General features: G+C 41.1%; 1 protein-coding gene across 2 annotated transcripts in view; it reads left to right on the top strand.

Moving 5' to 3' along the window:
* The window catches only part of LOC124605386 (diphosphoinositol polyphosphate phosphohydrolase 2), a 170,615-nt gene that overhangs the window by 116,012 nt on the left and 42,491 nt on the right, over nucleotides 1–12,112 (top strand). The window lies entirely within an intron of this gene.

Below are 12,112 nucleotides of genomic sequence, written 5' to 3'. Positions count from 1 at the left end.
CCTGTAAAGCACTGGTCGGTAAATCGTCCTATTCTGTAACTATAGAGTTAATGTGTCTATTACCATTATCAAGATTGCTCCTTCTCCAGTTCTCAAATGATCACTGATATTAACCAAACGTTATAGCAATTTAAGTATGTCTATAATCTTCTTGGCTGTCATAAAATGATACTAAAATATTTAAAGCGAAGATAAAGAAGTTCATTTGGCTCTGTGTGTGTGTGTGTGTGTGTGTGTGTGTGTGTGTGTGTGTGTCAAGGTACACGTTCTGCTTCTTCCTCGGACGAATTTCTGAGTGTTTCGTTAACCAGTTGACGAGTGCCTGTTCCTGAGCTTCGGCGAAATCGTGCAGAACACTTGGGAGGGACTAATCGTTCACCCAAAAGTCGAATCCACTGTAGTCATAAACACGCCTATAGAGAATTGTGTCTGGCGGTAACTCAGGTCGAACCTCTTCCACAGTGTTGCGAAAAGCATCGACTGTATTTTTTAATAACGGATTTTTGTCGACATTTACCGAAATTCAACGATGATGGATGCATTGCCACGACGAAATTCAGCAGACTAATTGTAAACAGTATCTTCTAAAGCTGACAGATTACTAAAGAAAGGTAGAACGTAGCGATAGGATCTATTGTTGTTGAATTGTTGAATTAGGCCTTCATGAAAATTGTAAATAAATAAATAAATAAAAATAACTAGCATATTGGTGTAAAATTTTCATTTTTCTTGACCCTCCTCCCCACGGAAAGATCACCGTGACCGTATTACTCAACCAATTTACACTGGACTCGCATTCGGGAGGACGACGGTTCAATCCCGTCTCCGGCCATCCTGATTTAGGTTTTCCGTGATCTCCATAAATCGCTACAGGCAAATGCCGGGATGGTTCCTTTGAAAGGGCACGGCCGATTTCCTTCCTCATCCTTCCCTCACCCGAGCTTGGGCTCCGTCTCTAATGACCTCGTTGTCGACGGGACGTTAAACACTAATCTCCTCCTCCTCCTCAACCAATTTCTGAACTGTCGTTTTGACAACAACCAGCAAATCCCACCCAGGATTCTTTAAAGAATCGAACTTCTCATTTAAAAACTCCTTCAGACATCTGATAACGTGTTAAATTTGACGTCAAGCATGTTAAACCTGTTCTAACAAAGGCGGTTTTTTTTCCAGACATCCAAATGTTTGACGTCATATCTCCTGGACTGTGTCGTAGAATGAAATAATTTTGCCCACACATTCAGTGGTATATTTGTTTTTCTGCAAAACACGTTGCGAAATGTGTAGGTAGTCAAGATGTAACAATTAAAACGTCATGGTGGATATGGATGTTGTACTGCATGAATACATCGAAATGTAATAATTGATAAACTATTTTCCTTGAGTTATTTCGTGAAGATTTCAGCGAGGAAGTTTCGAAAGGTTTGAAACCGTGTGTAAAGTTTGTTGAAAGTGGCCAAGTGTTGTCATTCTCAAATAGTGCACGTGTATAGTCAGGGCAATTTTCACGCCTTGATTTCACTGAGCACGCGCGCGCACACTCACACAACTGTAATACTTATTGCTTTAAAACTTTAAGCTAACAATATATCTCGTACTGAGGGTTATGGCAACATTTTATATTTTTATATTTATCAGTAATTACATGAAACACTGAAAATAGATTTTGATGTCCTTGGAAGGCCTTATACAGATAGCCTGCAGTTAGGTCAGGGGACCGTTTTAGCCGTTTAATAGTATGTCTGCCAAGGCATTAAGTTGCAACATGAACGATAACGGTCACAACACTCTTCTCCGTGGCACGCGTGAAGTTACTTCCACTTCTGTCGATGACTCTCCCAAGATAACATGCAGAGATTGTAAATTTAATGAAAGCTAGTGGCGGTTTATTTAGTTTGTGGGTGGTGCTCATGTACAGCTAAACGCGGGGAGGTTGAGAGCTGTGACACGCCAGCCGCTGTGGCCGAGCGGTTCTAGGCGCTTCAGTCCAGAACCGCGCTGCTGCTACGGTCGCAGGTTTGAACCCTACCTCAGGCATGGATGTGTGTGCTGTCCTTAGATTAGTTACGTTTAAGTAGTTCTAGGGGACTGGTGACCTCAGATGTTAAGTCCCAGAGTGCTTAGATCCATTTTAACGATTTTTAAGAGCTTTGACAGCGTGCCTCCAGTGCACATTCTGTGTCTGTCTGAATGTAATTTGAGTATTATTAGTACGTCCTCAATTGAGGACGTAGGTTGCAAGTGCTACTCTGAGATGAAGAGGTTAGCACAGGAAAGGAATTCGTGGCGGGCCGCATCAAACCAGTCAGTAGACTGATGACAAAAAAAAAATTATTAGTACTGTTCGTTTCAGTTAATATCCATAACCGCGAAACTACGTAAAAATAACCATCGCAGTCATCACTGTTGTTAAAGTACCATTTTCACTATCGGTATGCTTAGTGTCACTCTGGATCTTTGACGAAAATTTGGTTCGAACTTCGTAAGGGACCATTGTGGTTTCTTATTAATTTTATCCACTTTTGGCGCTTTTAATTAGAACATTGACTCGTCATCATTCTCTCTTCACTCACGTCACTGAGACTCTTGCTTCCATCACGTTTCACCTGCTCTACTGACAGTCTACATTAATTTTCTGTTTCATGTCGATTACTGTTCCAGATGTCTATCACAAAGTTACGTTTGTTTCCCCCAGACTCAAGACGACGCAGTGACTCAATAAAAACGCACACGCTCTCGAATGAATCGCCCCCCCCCCCCCCTGATGACAATGCCTTGCTCAGACTGTCTCCCAGATTACCAAAGAATTTATCTTCCGTAGATACGATAACGTTGCTAGAAAGAGATCAAGGTTTAAGCCCCGGACCATTTCACTATTTTAATTTGGCATAATCTCAGCATGCGCTTCGCTAGAAAGAGAACGAAAAGGTCATCTTGTACAGGATCGCTCTCGACCTGAGTGACCTTTCGCTTGGTTAGCCCAGAGCACCTCCTGTAAACTTAATTTGTTGAAGTTTCTTTAAGCACAAGACATCGCTCTGTGCACTGTTAAGATTCTAGGCAGTGCTTGTTTTTGTACGGCTCGGAGAAGTTTCGTTAAGGACTGTGGCTCTCTGTGTTTTGCATTTGAATAATACTTAGCTGCTCAGCAAAGAAGCTGCCTGCTAGGAATTCTGACAACTAGTATTTCTTCTTCAGCGATTTACGAAAACGCCTGTCGGAGGAAAAAGGTTTTTCTGGCGTGGAAAAAGCATTTATGAACTTAATTTAAGAAGTTGTTAAAGAACGACAGCACAATTTTGAAGCTGACTTTTAGAAAGACAAACTTTGTAAGCAGATCTGTGAATCGAGTTAAAATCCGAGGGTTGCCTTTTATTGCTGGTTTCTCACATGCGAAAAGATGCAAAGTAAAATGACATCTTTTTAATGTTAGTTACCCATGATAAATTTGAATGGGGACAAAAAAAATTCCAATTGGCTACCAGTTTTAAATGAAGGGCACCGCTTTTATTGCTGTGATTTTTAAACAAAAAGCCATGCGTAAAGCTATGCAATGAATTCGTTTGAAGCATACTGGTAAATGGGACTGTGGACATTGTTTTCGTTTGCCGGGCAGAATTGGTAGCGAATTTATGACTAGGGAAAGTGTGACGGATCCGTTACTATTCATTTTGTTTCATCAGTCATCTAATGATGTAATGTTACTAACTACCAGAGTCGTTCGCTGACGCTGTGACATCAGAAAACTGGCGAAGCGCAGATGATCAGTGGGTGGCGAAACGACCGATAGCAGACGCTTAACATTAGGAAATACGTTGTTATTCTCTCGTGCTGGTGGTACACCTTTCGAATGACCCAAACCAGTAAAGAACTCTAGGGGATTCCATCGCAACACTGAAAGGTAGAACGGGGTTGTTTATTTTTAGACGAGGCAGGTGTCCGATTCGCATTCATCGGAAGAAGACTAAGGAGTGCTTAACTAACCTACAAATGAGATCACGTAACTAATCCGTGTTTGTCGACGTGCGTCACTGAATCTAGATTTACAGATGCGGCACGCAAGATTTAGAAGGGTACACATTTATATGCGCGCATGCTTGATGTGTGTTACAGTATTTCTCAGTCGTCTCCAGTCAGAGAGATTACTGGGAAGACATGAGTAGTAAGAATTTACCGTTAAAATCAGTGTGTCCGTTCAAAGATAAATAATGAGACATGGTCACTTGGCGAGATGTGGGAGGACGTAACGTAACTATTAAATCAGATGAATTCGGCCGCACATGGAAATGCACAACCTGTGAACGAATCTTAATTAGGTAGTATAATATTTCGCAACTTATTTCGTAGGAGACCCAGATTACGAATGGGAGTCCGCCCCGATAGCTGAGTGGTCAGCGCGGCAACAGGGCCCGGGTTCGATTCCCGGCTGGGTCGGAGATTCTCTCCGCTCAGGGATTGGGTGTTCTCGTCTTCATCATCATATCATCCTCATCGACGCGCAAAAAAATAAAAAAAGTGGCATCAACTCAAAAGACTTGCACCAGACGATAGGTCTACCCGACGGGAAGCCCTAGCCACAAGACATTTCGTTCTTTTCTCATTTATTGTAAGTGGAGTGACTATAAACCAGCCTATGAAGATATTTCCAAGCTTGTTGTTGCAGTTCGGAAGTAGTACCTTTTCTGCCTGGCGAGGAAATTCCATTTCGCTGTAGACGTGAGCATTTAAAATTGAAATTCGAAAAATTGGTGTCAGTGCTTGGAAAACATAGTAACGCGAAGAAAATATGGTTCTTAGTCGTATACTGCTAATGAATACCGACTGACATCAGGTGTTTACCATCTAATTAGGCATATTCGTAGAAAATGGTTAACTTCGGGCTGCGTTCTCGTTACATTGCATATCGTCTCGCATCGAGTAAGTACCATTTTCAAGTAGTTACTATGCTAACACATTGGTGATTAACGAGTTTTGGTATAAAACATATTTTTTGGCAATATGTTGTTCGTATATCGTGTCCATAAAACGTACTGTGATAAAAATGTCTTTTAATACTACATTCGTTACAAATTACATATTGTTGAGAATCTCGTTCGTGTCTGTGACTGTTTAGAAGCTAGGAATTGGCCACCCTGACTGGTCAAGAGAACATCAGATTTACAATGAGAATGCTGTTTGTCGAACCAGTTCACTGGTTAGACTCAAACTCCGAAGGGAATAAACAGAGGTAAGATTCTTTGCCGGCCGAAGTGGCCGTGCGGTTAAAGGCGCTGCAGTCTGGAACCGCAAGACCGCTACGGTCGCAGGTTCGAATCCTGCCTCTGGCATGGATGTTTGTGATGTCCTTAGGTTAGTTAGGTTTAACTAGTTCTAAGTTCTAGGGGACTAATGACCTCAGCAGTTGAGTCCCATAGTGCTCAGAGCCATTTGAACCTAGAGGTAAGATTCGGTACAACCTTGTTTCAAACTCCTTAAAACCGCATCGTTATGCCGTTGCATTTTTAGTGTTAAAAAAAGTACTCGTCGATATTGCTGTCTCCTGTATTTGCGTCAAAATGTAACTTGTAAAGTCATCAAAAATTTAAAATTTACATTTTATTTCAGGTAGTTTTAGTACTAACTAAACTTCCTCGATCTCCTTTCCGTTTACTTCGATTTTCTCAGTATCATGAATGTCATTTCTCAAAATACGATGTTTTCCCTCGTCATTTTTCAAAATAATTCACGGTCTACATTTTTGTAATATTTGCAGGCTCAATATACGATTCTTCATTGAAAATTAAATGTGCCAAAATTTGTGATTCTGTCGCCTCGAAGTTGGAACCTACTTGCAAAGTTATATTTTAGAATGCTATAAATATGTTTATACGACATAATTTAGTCGGATGCCTCAGTTAGCTATTGATGACAGTCGTACGGTTCTCACACACGCGACAATATGGTGACAGTATACGCAAGAGGCTAACTGACAAAGTAATGAAAGTATAAAGTTGGCGCAACAGATGTAGAAGTATGAAACCGGAATTTGGTGGCAATAATTAAACGTCTGTTGTTTGAAACTGATAAACAGTATTGTATTCAAAATAATCTCCATTGCTATTTATATATTTTCCCACCTCTCCGGCAGGCTAGGGGTACCACGTCAAAAAAGTTGTTCTTCTCAAGCTTACCCTGTCACCGAGCCATTTTCGTACATTTTAATACGAACTGAAGCTTTGTCCAGCGAGAGCGTGTCCCAGTGATTCAAATAGATGATGATCGGCAGGAGCCAAGTCTGGACAATAAGCTTGCCCTAGTATTTTCCAATTGAACGCTTCGATCGTTTCCATGACCCTTTTTGCTATGTGTAATGGGTCGTTACCATGGAGCAATATGACTGTGTTGCCTTTTTTCCATATTCCGGTCTTTTTCATGTAATGCTTGATTTAAATCTGTTAGTAGCGATCAGTGTTAACTGTTTCACCCGGTTTTAGCAACTCATAATAGACGACACCCTTCTGATCCCACCAAACACAGAGCATTCTCTTTCCATAGCGATTTGGTCTTGCAGTGGAAGTCCATGGTTTGCCTAGATTCAACCATGATTTACGACGCTTAGGATTCTCAAAATATATCCATTTTTCATCACCTGTCATTATTCGATGGAAGTAACTTTCCTTTGTATCTGGCGACCAGCATTTCGCAAGTGGTCTTTAGATTTGCTTGCTGTCTTTCATTCAGTTCATGCGGAACCCATGTTCCCATGTTCTGCACCATTACCATCTATTTCGACCTAAGAAAAACAGCTTTCTGCGTCACATCAAATTGTTCCGCGAGTTCCTGTAGAGTTTGAGTATCATCTTCATCCAATAAGGCGTACAATTCGTTGTCTTCGAACTTTTTCTTGGGTTTCTCGCACTCGTCGTTTCTAAAGTCCAAATCACCACTTCTGAACTTTTTGAAGCACTCGAAACAGTGTTTTCCCCAGACCATGTTCGCCGAAAGCTTCGACAGGCATTCGATGCAATTCTGTAGCAATTTCCTTCGAATGATAACAGAAAGCCAATGCTCTCGGCAAATCCTTAGGCCGTGGGCACGGGTTTGAAATGGATATCGATGTATGGAACTTTGGTTACTGTGTATTGACATTCGTCGTCAGCCTTTACAGGAAGTAGATGGCGCTGCAGACATGGTCTCATGGATCCTACACTGACGGCTAGAGCCATCTATTGGGGTAATTCCGATTTTATACTTGTACACCTGTTAAAATTGACAGAGAGAAAGTACACTCTCACGACACCCTATCAGCCTATTTACACATCGTATGTTAATGTTTGTTGTCCTGTGCATACATGCGGTATCACTGGACAAAACTTCAATTGTCAAGTGTTGTCATTGTTCATTTATTTGGCTGTAATAAGTACACATATGTCTGTACATGTTACACAATGAGCTGATTTTGGCGACAGTAACCATTTTCAAGTGATCTTAAACCTAAGTTTGAACACCGACATTCCTTCATTCTACGTCGTGAATAAAAGTATAGAGGATCGTAAGACTGTGCTTAAAGTACGTGCATAAACGATGTACAGGCTGCAAGCCATCTTCCAGTGCGTGGCAGAGGGCGCTTCTACTACTGTCATTCCCCCAGTCCTGGTTAGATTCGCGAATCGTGCCTAGGAAGGGCTGCTGTCGGCAGTTGACCGTATAAGCTTTGATTTCTGTAATTTTCTCGTTTTGGTCATTCGACGAGACGTATGAGGAAGGAACTAATACGTTGGCGGACTTTTTTTTTTTTTTTTTTTTTTTTTTGAACGTACGTTCTCGGAATTCCAATAAAGGCCCCCTCACTGGATGAAGCACAACGAATCTGTTCTGGCCGGCCGCTGTGGCCGAGCGGTTCTAGGCGCTTCAGTCTGGAACCGCGCGACCGCTACGGTCGCAGGTTCGAATCCTGCCTCGGGCGTGGATGTCCTTAGGTTGGTTAGGTTTAAGTAGTTCTAAGTTCTTGGAGACTGATGACCTCAGCTGTTAAGTCCCATAGTGCTCACAGCCATTTGAACCATTTGAACCTGTTCTAGCGTCTGTTACTAGGGGTCGTTGAGTAGCTCTTTAACGCTCTCGCTCTTATTAAACGATCACGTGAGGAAACGAATCGATCTTCGTAGGAGCATATCTCACATTAATCCAACCTGGTTAAGCGTCCCAGACTGATGAACAGTACTCTAAGAATAGGTCAAAAAAGTGATTTGTAAGCCACTTCTTTGGTCGATGAGTTAAAATTCCATAAGATTATTCCAGTAAATCTAAGATTTCGTTTTTACTATTAGTTTTATGTGGTGGTCATCCCACTTTCGACCGCTGTTGACGGTTACTCCTATTTGTTTTACGGCTGTTACTGTTTCCGGCGTTTATCGCTAATAGCGTAAACGAGCCGTGATGAATCCCTTCGCCTCTTTACGCGCCGTACATTACGGGTTACGTTTAAATTCAAGATGAACTGACAGCTCTAACACACGTCATGGATCCTCTGCAGGTCTTACTGTAATTCGCTACGTTCTTATGGTGTTGCTGCCGGCTTACAGACAACAGTATCGCCGACGAATAGCCCCAAGGAACCCCAGATATTAAAACATACGTACAGGATAGACTTGATAAATAGTAACGGCCGTGTAACAGTACTGGGCTACAGCAAAAATTGCCATTACATCTGTAGATTTCGTCTTGGTAGGAAAATCCAATGAGAGATCTTGTCCGACATTGTTCCGTGCTCTCATATTCTGTTCAGTAAATGACTGAGAGAAACTGTATCGAATGAGTTTTTGTCTCTCCCCATTAAAACGAAGTTAATTATAACTGAGTAATATCTGGTTTCTTGAGTGGAAACTTTTTAGCTTGAGAAATTGCTTCCCCAACAATTTTAACACACATATCTCCCACACTCCCCGGTATTTAATTCCTGTTTGAATGGTCAAGTCTAGAAGGCCAAATGATGAACGCTATGAAAAGGGCCGGTTACATTTCGCAATCATACTCTGCCTCTGGATGTCGAAGTCAGCACCTGGAATAAAATTTCTGTGGCTCTGTTGAATTCCGGCGGTTGTCGACTCAGAAAATTCTTAAAATAGTCACACAGTCGTACGTCGTGGGGAAGCCATCTTGGATGCTATGACGTGCTCCCTCTGCAGCGTGGGAATCGGTGTCCAAGTTGTGTATAAATTTCGGTAAAGTCCAGAAATTAATCTCGCAAAATGAGTATAAACAACCTTGGTGCGGGCTTTACCGTTTTCCTTGGATAGAAAGTTCCTCACGACTTAAGAGACACCAAATAATGTTCAGAGCCACAGACGAGGGAAAAGTTACAATGACCGAAGAGTTGAATTATCTTTTCCATTCATGAAATTATATTTTTCCAGAAATGATCTTCATAACTACATTTCAGAATTCGCCATCTTCTTGTGTGATATGAAATGTTAGCATAATTAATGAAATTACATCTCGTATTCAAAATAGCAGCGTACAGCAGTGCCGCTAATTACAGTTTCACTGCGATCATGCCCTCTGCAATTGCTAAATCAGACGTAGTAAATTCATAGTATACGTAAGGTTCCACATTATCTCCACAGGGTTTTTATATTAAGATTCAGAGATAATGTTTCACTCCATCAGTCATAATGAGTCTTTGATCCATATAGATCACTGGCGCGATTATGCACAAACATCTGCGCTAAAAGAGAAAAAGTAACAGAAAAATGGTGATACGACAAGTTCCGTGAGTTGTAAATCAGAAAAAGTTATGCCGAGATTTTTATGCACACTTCTTTTACTTCAAAATGGTGTTGTAGCCGAAATCAGGTAATTAGGTAATTACAGCCAAATAATGGGACAGTGTCCTACGTAATAACTGAGTACAAGCGGTACACAGCAGAACTTACTTTGTCGTTCACGTTGAAGTTTTAATGTCTACACGAATATAGCTTCAACCGTACTACACTGTTTCTAGAAATGGCGCGATGAGGAATAAATCAGCGGTTTGCGGCATAATAAAGACGTTACGAGCATTTCACTTGAAGCTCCTGTGATATGGGCCTAGCTGTTGTTTTCGTAAGAACAATCGCGGCTAGGGCGTTACCCACTAATGAGTCAATCTCCTAGTTTACTGTTTGGCTTGCAGCTGCAGTAACAGTCTGAATCATTTGTATGTCATCACTTTCACAAATACTATGCAATTAATTATGCTTGAGTGTACAAAGAAGTCTTTATGTTAACTTGCATGACAGGAGTGTAGCTAAGCAAATTTATCAGATAGGTGTCCAGACACGTGACTCTGTACCGTAATTGCTGGCAGATTTCCCTGTGTGGAAACATCAAAGTAACTTTCCTGAATTGCTCATCGTCAGCAGGGTTCGAATTTCAAACAAATTTTGCCTGACTTCGTTATTCAGGCTACACTCATTTGCTTTTCACGGAATGAGTAATCTTGTTCCTCAGCAAAAGCTTCCTCACCCTTTTTTTTTTTACACACACACACACACACACACACACACACACACACACACACACACACACACACACACACACAGAGAGAGAGAGAGAGAGAGAGAGAGAGAGAGAGAGAGAGAGAGAGAGAGAGAGAGAGAGAGAGACTCTGACTGTCTTAATTTTGTGCGGAGTGTTCGATTCTCGTTCTGAAGACATTGTGTATTGTTAAAATCGAAATAAGAGACTTGAGAAACCAATTTGGCATTCCAATGGACGTATGTAGACTCGACGAAAAATTTTGAATTTGCTTGCATTGGGATGTCACGCAAGCGACACGCCCTCCGATTCATGTGCAAAGCATATTATACTTACGATAAAAACTATTCAGGTTCTGTAATTTGCGTCGCCTTGTCTGTAAACGGTACAGTGTTGAATAAAGCTGCCATCAGCCCAAAGTTGGTTTGGAAACTGCACCACAAAAACATTTTCAGAACTGAAGGAAATAAATAACCCAATAATGTAATGTCGTGTCCGCACACTACTTTCAAAAAATCGAAAAAAATTGCCTTTGAACTTAATTTCAGAGCGGCTGCTAAGTACAAAACATTTTGGTAATTACATGTCATTCCAGTGTATAAAAGTAACATGTACAACCTGACGCCTCAGATTTTTTTCAAATCTTGTGCATTCAGTGATCCAGGTAAAAGATTGAAAAGTACCAATTTGCAAAGGTATGCTACAGTTGTGAAGAAAGTTACAGATCTGCAAAGTTCGGACACTGTAAGTGTTTTACATGCGTCTGTCTCGACGTAAATTATTGTAATTCTGTTTCTAGTACAGACACAGCAGTGAAACTTGTCCCATTTAAAATCTAAGGAGTAGGACCTCACATTGACACACAACATGGTGGATTTACAAGAATTTTCACTTTCAAGATCATTTATCTTCGTTTTTGACCGTGAGTACCTCAAAAACACACTGCCTCCAAACTTTCTGTGGAAAAAAAATGTATTGCTCCAGTATGGTGGTAGAAAATGGTAAATATTGATGGCACAGCAAAGGAATCATGCCCAAAAATTTGTCACCATCGGTACACTATCAAAATGAAGGATTAGGGAATATAAATTAATAAGAAATAAAATTTGTAAGTAATATTGTACGAAATAACGTTTCATGTTATTGTAGTGGTATTAAGAATCCGTTACAGTGTACCTTCAATGAAAATCCAATAAACAATGGACACATCTCGTTTCAGAAGTCTCAAATTTAATCGTTAATGTGCACCAGGTATGGTGCAGTGTGAGTGTATGTTCTTCCAGTTGCTGTCACTGGACCCAGTCCTGTGAGAATCCACAATTTCTCAAACACAAATGAAGATGATTCATGTGGATGGAAGAGCTACCCTATGCTTCATGCTCTTTCAGAAGAGCTGCCCTATGCTTCATGCTCTTTCAGAAGAGCTGCCCTATGCTTCATGCTCTTTCAGAAGAGCTGCCCTATGCTTCATGCTCTTTCAGAAGAGCTGCCCTATGCTTCATGCTCTTTCAGAAGAGCTGCCCTATGCTTCATGCTCTTTCAGAAGAGCTGCCCTATGCTTCATGCTCTTTCAGAAGAGCTGCCCTATGCTTCATGCTCTTTCAGAAGAGCTGCC

The sequence above is a fragment of the Schistocerca americana genome, chromosome 3 (assembly GCF_021461395.2).
Source record: "Schistocerca americana isolate TAMUIC-IGC-003095 chromosome 3, iqSchAmer2.1, whole genome shotgun sequence".
In the NCBI taxonomy this organism is placed as follows: Eukaryota; Metazoa; Arthropoda; class Insecta; order Orthoptera; family Acrididae; genus Schistocerca; species Schistocerca americana.
This window is presented reverse-complemented; position numbering and strand designations above follow the sequence as displayed.